The following is a 14,588-nucleotide window of genomic DNA, read 5'->3' as shown; positions in this document are numbered from 1 at the left end:
TTGTCTGAACAAAGTGACCCCCTCAATCAGCTCCGGCAGTCCTCCCTCGGAGTCAGTCCAATTCATGGGGTCACGGCACCAGCTGTTAGCCCGATTCTTTATATTGGAAGCCCAAGAACCAGTTGGAGCAGTCTTAAGTTAAACAAAGTATTTATTGGAGGTCACAGGTCAAGTATCAGCGCTGGACTTGGAGAGACAGAGTTCTCGCATGAAATCCGTCCGACCAAGTCCCGAGATCTGGAAACATTTCATATTTATGTTCACCCTTATCTCAGAGGTTGTACCTACATTTGACGACGCATCATTGAATATTTACTCATGCTGTGAGCAGGCCATCCACCATCTTCATCATGTTCTTTGGATGTGATAAGCGATGTGTGTGTGTGAGTGTTGTTTCAGGCGTGCATCTACTGTACCAGACCTATCTGTCCTACGAGACGCTTTATCTGACCCAGTTATTATATCCCGCTACGTCATCTTAAAGTGTTGGTGTATGAGCAGAGTGTACCGTACAAACTAGGAACATAGATTATCTAGAGAACTACAGAATATGAATACATAAAGTCTAAGAATATAGCCAATTTATAACAGCAGCTTTAATGTACCTCTTCTTAACTGAGAAGCTGGTTGTTCGAACATTCTGAGTGATCAATAAATCGAATAAAATACAAAAATGGTCAGACGAGGCCAAATCAATAACCACAACAGAAGAAATATCAACACCTTTAGAAATGACCAGGTACAGAATGTGACCTCGAAGGTGGGTAGATTCTGTTACATGTTGCCACAAACCAAACATGTCCAGCACAGAAGAAAATTCTTTGGCATTAAGCATCCGTCATATTATCTATGTGAATGTTGAAATCCCCGGTCAAGATAAAATGGTTAAAATCAGTTGAAATAACAGAAAATTCAGAAAATTCATCAATAACACTTGCACAGTATCCTGGAGATCTGTAAATGATTAAGAACAGGATTTTAGGAACACCCTTTAAAATAAAACGAAGATATTCAAAAGAAGTAAAATCGCCAAATGAGATCTCTTTACACTGGAATGTATCTTTAAATAAGGCAGCTTCTCCCCCACCTTTCCTCCCATTTCCGCATTTATCCATAAAACTAAAGTTTGGGGGGGGCTGCTTCATTAAGAACAGTGGCACTTGTGCTCTCTGTTAACCATGTTTCTGTCAGAAAAAGAAAATCTAAATTGTGTGAAATTATGAAGTCATTAACTAACAGTGACTTATTGGACAGAGATCTAATATTAAGTAGGGCTAGCTTTGTGGAGTTTACACTGGTCTCTGTTGTATTCTGAGTTGTACGTGGTACCATTAACAGATTAGATAGATTCACCCAGGAAGTTGACTGTTTTCTATTCCTTCTTTTACTAACTAATACAGGAATCCTATTGGGTCCCAGCTTGTTCTCAGAACAGCTGTCAGAAATCAGACTTCTATAGCAGGGACCCTGAACACATCATGACATGGTATCTTTGTTTTGAACTCTGGGAGTTGTGCTGCTCCTTGAACACCCTGCACATCCCCTTGTGCCCTGCTCTGCCAGGACAGATGATGTAAGAGGAGGAGGAGGGGGTGCCCTGCGTTTCTTGGTTGATGGTGGTCGCTGGATTCCTGGCTGGGATAGAGACATCCTTTGGGGACCTTGGGTGATGTGGAGTAAAGGGTCTGGTGAGGGGGGAGGGCTGTGGGTTGTTTGCCTCGCTGCTGTGTCCTTCAGTCTAATCTGTACAGTCATGTTTGGGTTTGCCGTCCCAACAGCATGACGTAAGTGTGCACCAAGTAATCTGCATCCAGTTCGATTCGGATGCACGCCATCAGGTCTGAAACGCTCCTTACAGTTCCAAAAGATATTAAAGTTATCAATGAACTTAATCCCATGGGCGATGCATGCATTTGACAACCATGTGTTTAGGCCAAGAAGTCTGCTGAAAAGTTCAATTCCTTTACCCACAGTAGGAATGGGGCCAGAAATGGAGACCCGGTGTGCTCCATAGTGACACAGTCTCTCCAACAGCAGAGAAAAATCCTTCTTCAGGATCTCAGAGCCAGTCTTCCTTCTCAGAATATCAAAAGACCCTGTGTGGACAATGATCCTCGTGCCATCTGGATGAGTAGACAGAATGGTCGGCAAAATATCTATCACTTCCCTGACTGATCTATCAGAAAAAGTTATATTTTCCGTCTTTGCCATTCTGACATGCTGTGTTATAGAATCCCCGATTAGAATGGTGTCTATTCCTTTTTGTGTGGAGGTGTTGATCGCTTCTGTAGTCCTCACCTTGGTTGTGGGATTTGGGCTTCTCCTGATGATCTGGTTAGCCCTTGGCTGAGGTTTGGGGCCATTTCTCTTGTTTGTCTTCATGTTTGGGTTACATTCATCATCACACACTCTATTTTGAGTCAACGGATCGTATCTATTATGCAATGGAACTTCAGGTGGCAGAGTGAGTGCTGGAGGTTTAGGTTTCGTGCTGGATTTACCTCTGCGACGGACAACATGAGATCAGATCCTGGCTGGGGTTGATGATTTGGGCATCCAGGGAAGTGTGTCAGCCAGGTCTGCAGTGTGAGATTCCACATCAGCTGTGATCCCGTGTAGAAATATCTGAGTTAGTCCTTTGGCACATGAAGGCTCCACAGTCTGCACAGGAGCTATAATAGCTATAATAAGAGTCAATAAATTCCTCGTTACGAATGTCTTGCAGCGTTTCAATCCTCTTCTCGAGCTGTGCTGCCTTCGCAAAGAGTAGCTCACACTGTGTGCAGCTCACTGATACTGCAGGGTTAGGAGACATTGTTCTGTCGGATTCTCTTTGTAAACAGGAGGGCTAATACCGTTTACAAATATACAATTAAAAGAAAAAGAATAAAAGAATAAAATTATATCCAAGACTTGTGGAAAGAAGTAGAATGATTAAAAAGCGAATAAAGCAATAAGCAGCAGGAGGAAGCAGAGACACGTCTGCGCTCTTCAGAAGCAGGAAGTTACACAATGCACAATATGAATCAAAAACATTCAAACTTGCGCAAGAGCATTATGTTTACCTTTCTTTGGGCTCATGTCATTTCTGTATTCCCTTTTTGCTCAAGTATGATCATTCACTTTAAAGGTGATAGAGAATGGTTGAATGGGGCATTAATCCTTGTTCTGTGATGTGATATGTAGCCCAAAAAAATTGGTTGGGTCTGTAATGGCTTAGAACCTCCCTAAAAGGCTCTCTGAAACAGCTATGTTACTATGCTGGGTTTAGAATGCGTCGTTTGCCCTTATTGGCGTCGTTTCAGAGCTTATCTGGCAACCTATGAAATGCAGGTGGTGTTGGCTCTATTCGGTTGCCGTTGCTTGATTGGCTGCCCTTGCTCTCACTGAAAACAGAGCTATAGAGTAATACACTGACTGAAAAGAAAGCTCATTCCCTTTAGATGAACAAGCCAGAGCTAACGTGCAATTCTTACAACAGGAATATGGCACAACACACATTTAAAACAAAATTAAATGTGATACTTACAGGCTGTACTGATTGCTGGGGTTGATTTTGTTCAGAATCAGAATCAGGCTGCAGCCGATCACCTTCTCAGCGGAGCGCACACCTCGCTGCAGTCTGTAGCCCCTTTCACACTGAGACCCGCTACCTTAGCGGGTCCAAATTGCACCTTCGACCCGCGTCAAGCAATGTGAACGCTTGGCGTATTAGGTGACCCGTGTCGCCTGAAGCCGAGTTCAGGGGGCGTTGCGTATGGCGTGATCTTTGTGCCACCAGGTTGAGCGCGCAGTGACACTGATTTGAGGGCACAGATCTATCTGAAGGAACAATAATTTTAAGCGTGTGCGTATGAATCTCACACAAGCTCGCTCATAGGTGCTCGGACACGCGCTCAACTCTGACAAACTGCTCGCTCGAACGGCTCACTCTGCTTGCGCTCGGCTCTATCTCTCTGCTCGCTCGCGGCTGCGTGTATCCCTTTTCCAACCCAGTTTAGACATAGTCAAAAATGTCTCGAACTTGATGTAAAACAGAGTGAAACTTGTCCTCACCTGTCGCTGTTGTTCTGAATCAGCTGTCCATTCTGTCTTTTAAACTCCTCACGTCACGCCACGCCCGCGTCAATTGCTTTCACACCAAACTCTGCTCGACAAAAAGACTAGGGTCCGACGCGGGTCGAAAGGCGAGTCGAGTTGACACGGCAGCCCGGGTCGGCAGTGTGAACACAACAGCGGACACGCTAAATTCGCGGATTAAACGCGGGTTATTCCTCAGTGTGAAAGGGGCTTGTGTCTGTCCCTGTCGGAACTGACCCTCACTGAGCATTAAATTCCAACTGAAGCGTGCTCGGAATCGTGCAAGGTTTGTGAAACTGTCCTCCGTGAAATGCGCAGAGCAAAGGAAAAGTTGGCAGTTGTATGTACTGGGGATGCTGTTAAAAATAAATAAAAGCCATTGATCGCGAACATTGCTTTCCGGGATCGTAGTCCGCTTTCACAGCTTTGGGAGGCACCAGGGCTGGACTGGGACCAAAAAATGGCCCGGGCATTTTTTGGCCATGGCGGCCCACCATGAATATTTATACGATCACATAAGTAATCTCATCACTGTCTGTGAAAAATGCAATTAAATCCTAACACAAATGTATTCATTTAAATAAATCTCCTCACCTTACAAAAGCAGTTTTTTCATTAAATCGCTCTTTTCTGCCACTCTGTCAATCACTGTGTCAGTATCAAGGGACACAAGAACATCTTTCTCAGTGGCCATCAACATAAAGGCTTCCAGTTTGCTGGCAGAAAGGCAACTCCTCAGTCTGTGTTTGATGTAGCGGAGGGTTGAAAATGACCGAGGCAGGAATATTAATTTCGTATTTCTCCGGTTACCTACTAATCCATTTCAGCAAAGCAATGTTTCACTAATATTACATGGGCAACTGTAACCTGTAACACCTGCAAAAAATATAGTTATCACAAGCTAAAATAACACTGAACACTTTGGTGTCTACATGAGAGTATCATAAACATTAATGACAAACTTGATATCTATGACTGATGTCATTGGGTATTTGCAATATCTGCACACCAGTCAACTTTACATAAGCCTATAAAATGGAATGGCACTAGATACGAATAGCCTTGCCTACATTAATGATGGTTTAAGTACTGTAATACTAATGACAGGTGCATGTCACTTTTACACCTTCAAATAAAGTAAATCTACTCATAGTATTAGTTGAAAATAAAGACTCTGAATGATCTCTGTGACAGAAACGCGCACGCGCAGACACACACACACACACCACAGTCGGTGAGCACCTCCTAACCAACAAGGTTGTGCAAAAAAACAGGCTAGGTTTTTTATTCGTGTTCCAGCCTGACTGGATAAAATAAGTAATAATTTCAGCATGATCAATTCCCCCCATACTGATGTAGTGAAGATGTCTATTGACCCATCCCACGTGACGTCACAACAAAAGCGTCAGCCATTTTGGACGTGAAAACAAGTAGTCTACCACAGCCAACAACGGAGGAGCGAGGAACATTCAAAGGAAAATATCGATTAGATCAGTAAGGTTTACATCATGCCGGCATATTGTTGCGCGCCTGGGTGTACCAACAGTCAGCAGACGAGGAAAGATTTGTCTTTTTACCGGATCCCCACTGATCTTGAGCGACGGAGAAGATGAGTCGCGGCGATCAATAGGAAAGGCTGGCAACCTTCAGTATACCAGCGGTTGTGTAGTGACCACTTTGTTGGAGGTAAGTGTCGAATAAAGATATATAACATATACATATACATGCAAAATAAAGATAAAGCCTGAGAGGGATTTTCCACGGCACACCAGATGATCTCTCACAGCACACAAGTGTTCCCCCGTGCCATTTCAGGGTTGCCTTTCTACTAGATAAAACATAACACAGCGCCTTTAGTAAAGCACTACGACTTGGTCATTGCAATTCTCGTAATGGCAAGATTATAACACCGTGTCAACGGGTTTACATGTCATTTATCCTGGTGAACAACGTTAAATGAAAAATGTAAACAAACCTTAGCTGTAAAAAGATGGCGCCCACTGGCTCCAGGGACGATCCACTGGTAAAAGGCAGGTCACATAGCCCGACACAAAATATTTGTAGGCATCCAAACTCTTGTATGCCTTTAGATCCTTTCCCGTGTATGGCGATGGGTTTTTTACAACATAAATATAAAGGTCGTGGGGGCCGAAGTCGGGTAAAGACGAGGCGGTGGCATGCTGTCGGACGTCTGTAAACAGCCCTAGTGGAAGCAAGTACACGTCGTTTTCTAAACCTCCAATTTTCAGCTTCTCCAAATACCTCTCCCTCTGCTGGCCCACTAAATGCCCGACCTCGCTGGATAGTGGAGTTTTTTTCTGCATCTTGTTCTTTCTTCTTTTATTCAATTTTCAGTCTGTCTGTATCGTTACTGTTACTATTGTTACTCGCAAATCGTTGTCTTCTATATGTCCAAAATGGCGGTTGCTTTACGAAAGTCACGTGACTGGGAAGGGTCAATAAATAGCTAATTTAAGTCTCCACGCACACGGAGAGCCCTCAGTCCTCCCATTATAAAAACATGTCGTCATTCTGCTAACATTTCGCCCAACATTAGCCTACTTCTTACCGGGCTGGCTATTCTGACCTCCTCAATCTGTCCCTGGGTCACGTCTGTCTCCTCCTTCTCCTCTGAATCCACCGCGATAGCTTCTTCCTCTGTGTTTGGCCTACACTGTTCTACTGCTGCTGATGTTGACGGCCCTGGGCCTGCACCTGATGGCCCTGCACCCGGTGCTGTGGTCGTGGTGGAAGCACTTGCAAACATGTCAGTAAGCTTCGCACATTTTGCTGCTTGTAGGCTTTTTAGCCTTTTATCTCGCAGCTTCTGTGCACCACCCTTTCGTTTCTGTTGTTTATCCATTTCGGTTTTTGACTGTTCTCTCCTAGTCCGTTCAGCTCAAATGGTAGGATTGATGACCTGGGTAAACGGTGAGGGGAGGGGCGGGCCAAAGAGGTGCTGAGAGATTTCATTGGACTAACCCCGTCAACATGAAATCGTGGGCCGCCCGCCGGTCACTTTTTTTTTTTTTTTTTTACATTAATCAAAAAAAAAAAAAACTACATCCCTCGAGGGGCGTCGGCCCACCGGGAAAATGCCCGGTATGCCCGACTGTCAGTCCAGCCCTGGGAGGCACTACAGTTCCTGTTTCTTGCCGAAGGGGCGTGTCTGAAACGGGGTGGCTGTGGATTTGGGTGTGGGGGGGCGATTGCTGAAAAAGTGACGTCACTTTTTCACAAAAACGGATTGGCACTTTTTCTGGGGGATATTCAAAAAAGGGGAGTACTTGAAACAGAGGTTCTGACACTTGCTGGCACTTCGTGTGTACTCCCCACAGCGGGGAGACTCAGAACTAACACCAAAAACGTGAAAAAGATGATTTTGATTCTCTATCCCCTTTAAAACAAAAGAAGGAAAATCTGAATAACGACCCATGGCCTCTGGCCCTCTCTTGCATTCATTACTCATCCATGGAGTGACATCACTCCCTGGCCAATCAGTGGCCTGCAGTCTGTAGACGTCACATTTTCGGCTCGACTCAACTCGAATCCCTGCCGTGTAGGTGCTAAAAATGTACCTACTACCAGCTGTTACTCCCTCATGGAAAACCCTAAAACCTGAGTCGAATATAGTCAAGTGGAGTAGCGTTTTGCATTTTGGTTCACGTTTGTCGTATTTTACAGTCAGGGAAGTAATGGTGTCAGGATGGCCGAGCGGTCTAAGGTGCCAGACTCAAGGCTTCATTCCTTCCTTAGCACAGGGACTTCTGGTCTCCCAAAGGAGATGTGGGTTCAAATCCCACTCTTGACATTAATTTCATGCTTAAATCTTACTTGCATATTAGAAGACCATGAAGAAAGCCATGTCAGGCCATGGTGAAAAAGGGCATTTATCTCTGAAGACGGGCCTTCAGTTCCTCCCATTAACATACACAATTCTGATGTGCGATGAGGCAGTTCTCCTGCAACATTAAGCTCTTTTAGAATAGAAATAGAATAGAAAAATACTTTATTTATCCCCCAATGGGGGAAATTCAAATTCGTCAAGTTGCTCAACATTTTTATTTTTTTTATTTTTAAATATTTACAATGATTGAATTAACAACGATAAAACAACAATAATAATACTACTACTAACTAAAATATAGCTGCAAGCAGCGATGTGGGGGTCCTAGCAGAATGGCACAATAGGCAAGGCTTGGGCTGCTCAGGAAGGCGTCGTGAGTCCATGCACTAAGTTTGAGATACGGCCAAATGTCCTGTTTGCGTGTCGGCGTAGAGTTTGATTGGCTGCCGCGGTTAAACAGAAGTGAAATGAAATAATCCACATGATAACTTATGTGTGGCTTGGACTGAAGATTCTATGTGCCAATTCCCGCAGAGATTGGACAATCTCAGTGGGCTGAAATGCTTTCTGAAGGTTTTCAATTAAATTCAAAATGGCGGAAAATCCAAGATAGCGCAGATGACGTCATGATTTTCGTTGACCTCGACTGCATCCAGGGATTCCATTGGTACCTCATTTGTGACACTTGGACAAAGGGGTCCAAAGATATGAGCAAAACTGCATTTTGGCTACATATAGCGCCACCTATAGGCCAATTGTCCCCAAACTTCTTGGGCTTCTTACAGTCATAGTTGTGAGTTTGTGTTATGAGTTTGACGTCATAACATCAAATGGTTGCCAAGATATGGCCTCACGTCCGGTTTGGCGGTGTCAACCTCGAGTTTGATTGGCTTTTATGGAAAATCGGAAGCCTAATTCAAAATTCCACACAATAACTTTTGTGCGGCTTGGTCTTAAGAGTCTATGTGCCAAGTTTCGTGAAAATTTGACAATCTCTGTGACCTGAAATGCTTTTTTAAGCTTTTTGATAAAATTCAAAATGGCGGAAAATCTAGGCATACGCAAATTGACGTCATAGGGTGCGTTGGACTCGTCATGATCCAATGATTCCAACGATGCCTCATTTGTGAAATTTGGACCAAGTAGTCAAAAGTTATTAGGCTGAATGCACTTTGAACTTTGACGTGTTGGTGGCGCTAGAGAGTACACTGTTGGGGCATGAAAATTCTTGAGTTTGGCTTTGGCACTTGGCTAATTACGTGTGCCAAATTTCACAACTTTTTACCATAGCGTTCATGGGGCTGCCATAGACTTCAATTGCAGCAGAATTTGAATAATAATAGGAAAAGCTACTAAATCAATGGGTTCCTGCAGCTTCGCTGCTAGGACCCCCAATAATAATAAATGACTAAATGGCAAAATAACTCAAAATAAATCAATCAATTTGAGAAGAACTCAGCAGTCACTGTTATAAAGCCTTACGGCTGTGGGAACAAAGGACCTTCTGAAACTCTCAGTCCTGCAGCGCAGAGAGATGAGCCTCTCACTGCAGCTGCTCCTTTGTCCTGTCAGGATGCTGTGGAGAGGATGTTTATTGTTCTCCATCAAAGAATCTAACTTCCTCCTCATCCGTTTCAATATGGATCATATTTTCTCCTCATCTTTTTCACTAGTACTTACTCACAACCACCTCAATGTGGGTGGGGTCGTTATAGCAAGGAGGTCCAAAAGTCCTGTGATGTCAGTTTTATGTGACACAAACATGACACAACAATTTAGGACATCGAGGCAAAGGTATACCTGCTGCTCTGTCTATGTCTTTGCGTCTAGCAATCCAACTAGTTGACGATCACAGAATACATAAAATCCAACTGTTGCTGTTGCCGGTTCTTGTTAAGGAGTGGCTTTCATGACTCATCCAGTGACATCACTCCTTGGCCTGCAGTCTGTAGATGTCACATTTTCGGCTCGACTCAACTCGACCCCGACCGAGTAGGTGCTAAAAATGTACCACCTGGTGCCAGGTGGTATTACCTCATGGAAAACCCTAACAGCTGAGTGGGATCCAGTCGAGTGGAGTAGGTAGAGTTTGAAAAGGGAGGAATGTGTTCTTCTAAATCTCAGAAAGTTGACTTAGGCTTATTTTATCCCTTCTTTTTTTTTCGGAAGGCATGTTTTATAACATGTGAATAGCCCGGCTAGCTCAGTTGGTAGAGCATGAGACTCTTAATCTTAATCTTAAAAGCCACAGGTTCCTCTCTCAGTGACAGTCAGCTAGACTCCACCTGATCTGTACAAAGAAGAGAAGCAAACAGTCGAAATGAGCTGCTCACATCAAGTTGATAGTTATAACGTAATCCTCTGGTACAAGCAATCCAACACACACCTGCAGCTCCTTGGATACTTGCTCGCAGGCACTGTAAATGTAGGGAAAGGAGTGAATGTGAAGATTGAAGGAGGTGCAAATAAAGGAGAAACCTGCACATTAACAATTGAAGGACTCAGCCTGAACGGCAGTGCAGTTTACTTCTGTGCTGCTAGTTACCACAGTGTAACATATCACTGCTGCTCAATACAAAAACCTCATGTGCATTTTCCATGTGTGTATTACAACTCAGATGCCTCCACATATGTAACTTATATCCATTAGGTAACAGCATCAGACCTTAATGCTAATCTACAAACTGAGAGGAGGAACAACTGTGACACCACCCATCTGATGATTTCATGTATGTTTGGTGATGCTGTTGCAGGGTTGACTCAGAAAGAAGCTGGAAATAATCAGTATAACTGCTGATGCATTCAGGGAAGTAAACTAAATTCTTCAACAGAACCAAACATCTGGAGAACAGAAAATGCTCATCTTTCTTCTTTGCATTGCTTTTATCACCATGCTGCTTTCAGGTAACGACCTCAAAATAATTCAGACATTTCTGTTTAAGGTTAATGCTGCATCAGGATTTTAGAAAATAAATAAATCTCTCTTTCACTTTTCTGGTTTCATCAGTGCTGATAATGCTTTTTGCTGATCATTTCTCAACAGGTTCCTCTCTCAGTAACAAAGTCCAACAGGATCCAGCAGAAATGTACAAAACACTTGAAGAAAAACCCCAAATTATCTGTTCACACAACAGTGATAGACCGAATCCTCTGGTAAAAGCAATCAAACACACACCTGCAGCTCCTTGGATACTTGCTCGCAGGCACTGGAAATATAGAGAAAGGAGTGAATGTGAAGATTGAAGGAGGTGCAAATAAAGGAGAAACCTGCACATTAACAATTGAAGGACTCAGCCTGAACAGCAGTGCAGCAGTGTTGTTTTCGTCAACGATGACGATGACGAAATCATTTCGTTGACGCCACTTTTTTTCATGACGATAACGAGACGGTGACGAGATAAACATAGCTCTCTGATGACGAAAACATGACGAGACGTGTGTAAGTTTTCGTTGACGAGACGAGAATGAACGAAAATGTTAGTGGGTGATCTGTCAGACGTTTAAAATGCATGACATTTCTGCTTATTGTGTGTGTCAATTAAAACCTCGCCACAAGGATATTTTTTCGAAGGTAAGTTACAAATGCTGTTAACATCATCGATAAATTTCATAGTAAGCTAATACATTAGTACGTTTTCCACATACTCCTGGCGCAAATGGGTTTCTAACTTCAGGCTAAAGTTAGCTTTTGTTACGCTAACCTCAATTCATTATGTGTGTGTTACTTTAGCAGCATGTTTAGCCATGTTTACATTCAGTGAGGGTGTGGTTATCTCTTTGTGTGTACGTTCTGTCAGCACGTAACTTGATATGTTAAACAGTCCTAAACAATCCTTAGATCAGAAATTTGCCGTTGGGTGGAAACCTTATATGTCTAAAACCATTCCTTTATTATTGTTATTATTTGTGAAAATAGCAGATCTGCAAGCTTACAATGTGTTGAACTTATAGATCTCCTGCTATTTTCACAACTTATGTGTGACACTGCCCAACAGTATTCTACAATACTTATTGACTTAAATTAATTTGTTAAAAGACAATACTTATTTTTTCTTTTTTTTATTGACTAAAACTAGACTAAAACCTTTTTGACTTTTCGTCGACTAAAACTAGACGAAAAACCTTTTGAGTTTTCGGCGACTAAAACTGGACTAAAACTATCACATATAGAAGTGACTAAAATGTGACTAAAACTAATAAGCATTTTAGTCCAAAAGACTAAGACTAAGACTAAATCTAAGATGGTTGTCAAAAACAGTTTACTTCTGTGCTGCTAGTTACCACAGTGTAACATATCACTGCTGCTCAATACAAAAACCTCCTGATCCCACATTTCTCTTTTCTCATCTCTCTTATAGCTCTCAGTGCGCATGCGTCAACTCGTGTGCAGCCTGTTGCAGTCGCTCCCGTTTACTTTCGCGTATTTTACCACTTTTGTTACTTTTCGTGTCTTTTTAAACTTTTATTTTACACTATTTATTTAACTTAAACCTCAAACTCTTAACATGAGGACAGTGCAAGTTTTTGCTGTTCTGTTCGCTGTGATATTACTTCACTCCGGTATCGCAGCGAATCGAGTCCGCATTATTTACTCCGGAGAACAGCTGATCGACCTGAGGCCGGCCGACCTAACGGAAAGACCAGCTGATATCCCAGCGGAGCTACGGAGGAGAACACATCGGGGGTGCAGAGGAGGAAAGAAGAAACGCAGGAAAAGGGACGGGTTGAGACTACGGAGAATCACAGAAAAGCGATTTAAGCCGTGTCTCCCCTCGCTTATTATGGGAAATGTGCGGTCCCTGGAGAATAAGATGGACGAGCTGACAGCGCTGGCCCGGAGTCAGAGGGAGTACCAGGAATGCAGTTTAATGTGTTTCACAGAGACATGGCTGCACCAGGATATTCCCGATGACAACGTCTCCATCGAGGGCTTTAACACCGTTCGGGCTGAGAGAGATCGCACCAGGAGCGGAAAGAGCAAAGGTGGGGGGCTCGCCGTTCTCGTGAACAACCGATGGTGCAACCCCGCTCACATCACCATCAAGGAGCGTCTCTGTGACCCGAATATTGAACTTTGTGCTGTTGGACTTCGACCATATTATCTGCCCAGGGAGTTCACACAGGTCATCATGGTGGCTGTTTATGTCCCCCCCTCTGCAAACCCGACGTCGGCAAGTGACTCCATCCACTCAGCCATAGCCCGGCTACAGACTCAACACCCGAGTGCATTCATTGCTATCTCGGGTGATTTCAACCACATCACCATGGACACAACACTCCCCACATTCACACAGTATGTGAACTGTCCCACCAGAGAGGAGAGAACCATCGACCTGCTGTATGCTAATGTTAAGGATGCATACAGCTCCTCTCCTCTCCCCCCACTTGGAAGGTCAGATCACAACCTGATTCACCTCGACCCCTGCTATGTGCCTGTGGTTAAGAGCCAGCCTGCAACCACCAAGACTGTCAGGAGATGGTCTGAGGAGGCCAATGAGACCCTGCAGGGCTGCTTTGAAGCCACAAACTGGCAGACGCTCTGTGAGCCGCATGGGGAGGATATTGATGGGCTCACAGAGTGTGTCTCTGATTATATAAACTTCTGCGTTGACACCATCGTCCCACCAAAGACTGTCCTTTGTTATCCAAACAACAAGCCGTGGGTGACAAAGGACATAAAGAACACTCTCAATCAGAAGAAGAGGCCTTTCAGAGCTGGCAACAGAGAGGAGGTGCGAACGATCCAGAGGGAGCTGAGAGTGAAGATTAGAGAGGCCAAGGATAAGTACAGGAGGAAGCTGGAGTCGAAACTCCAGCAGAACAACATGAGAGAGGTCTGGAGTGGAATGAAGACCATCACTGGCTTCAGACCATCCAGCAACAGAGGAGTGGATGGCAGTGTGGACATGGCCAACGAGATGAATCTGTTTTTCAACAGATTTGACTCTGTGAACCTTGCTCACCTGCAGCCAACACCCACCCCTCACTCTCTCCCTCCCCCGTCCCACAGCCCCTCATCTTCCTGTGATGGCCCCCCTCACACCTCCTCCCCCGGCTCCCAGGCTGACTGCACTCTCCAGCAGAACACCTCCACCCCTCCCCCTCCTGTCACCTCTACACTGACTTTCACCCCTGATCAGGTCAGGACACAGCTGAGCAGACTCCACTCAGGCAAGTCTGCAGGCCCGGATGGTGTGAGCCCCCGGGTGCTCAAAGCCTGTGCCCCCCAGCTATTTGGAGTCCTCCACAACATCTTCAGCCTTAGCCTGAGTCTTCACAGGGTCCCCGTGATGTGGAAAACGTCGTGCATCGTTCCTGTGCCGAAGGTGCCGCGCCCCAGCGGCCATAAGGACTACAGACCTGTGGCACTGACGTCACACATCATGAAGACCCTGGAGAGACTCATCCTGGAACAGCTCCGGCCCATGGTCAGACCACTTCTGGACCCCCTCCAGTTCGCATACCAGCCCCGACTAGGAGTTGAGGACGCCATCATCTACCTGCTCAACCGTGTCTACGCCCACCTGGACAAGCCAGCGAGCACTGTGAGAGTCACGTTCGTTGATTTCTCCAGTGCATTCAACACCATCAGGCCGGCTCTACTGGGTGAGAAACTGACGGCGATGCAGGTGGATGCCCCCATAGTGTCCTGGATTGTGGA

At 44.6% G+C, this 14,588-nt stretch overlaps 1 non-coding gene across 1 annotated transcript; it reads left to right on the top strand.

The window, feature by feature from the left end:
- The first annotated feature begins 7,780 nt into the window (after positions 1-7,780).
- On the top strand, positions 7,781-7,891 carry trnal-caa (transfer RNA leucine (anticodon CAA)). Its single transcript has 2 exons — positions 7,781-7,818; positions 7,846-7,891. It is a non-coding gene; the product is annotated as a tRNA-Leu (tRNA).
- The last annotated feature ends 6,697 nt before the right edge of the window (positions 7,892-14,588 follow it).

Source organism: Odontesthes bonariensis, chromosome 17 (genome assembly GCF_027942865.1).
Source record: "Odontesthes bonariensis isolate fOdoBon6 chromosome 17, fOdoBon6.hap1, whole genome shotgun sequence".
Classification (NCBI taxonomy): domain Eukaryota; kingdom Metazoa; phylum Chordata; class Actinopteri; order Atheriniformes; family Atherinopsidae; genus Odontesthes; species Odontesthes bonariensis.
Note: the sequence above shows the minus strand (reverse complement) of the source record. Positions and strands in the feature narration are given on the sequence as shown.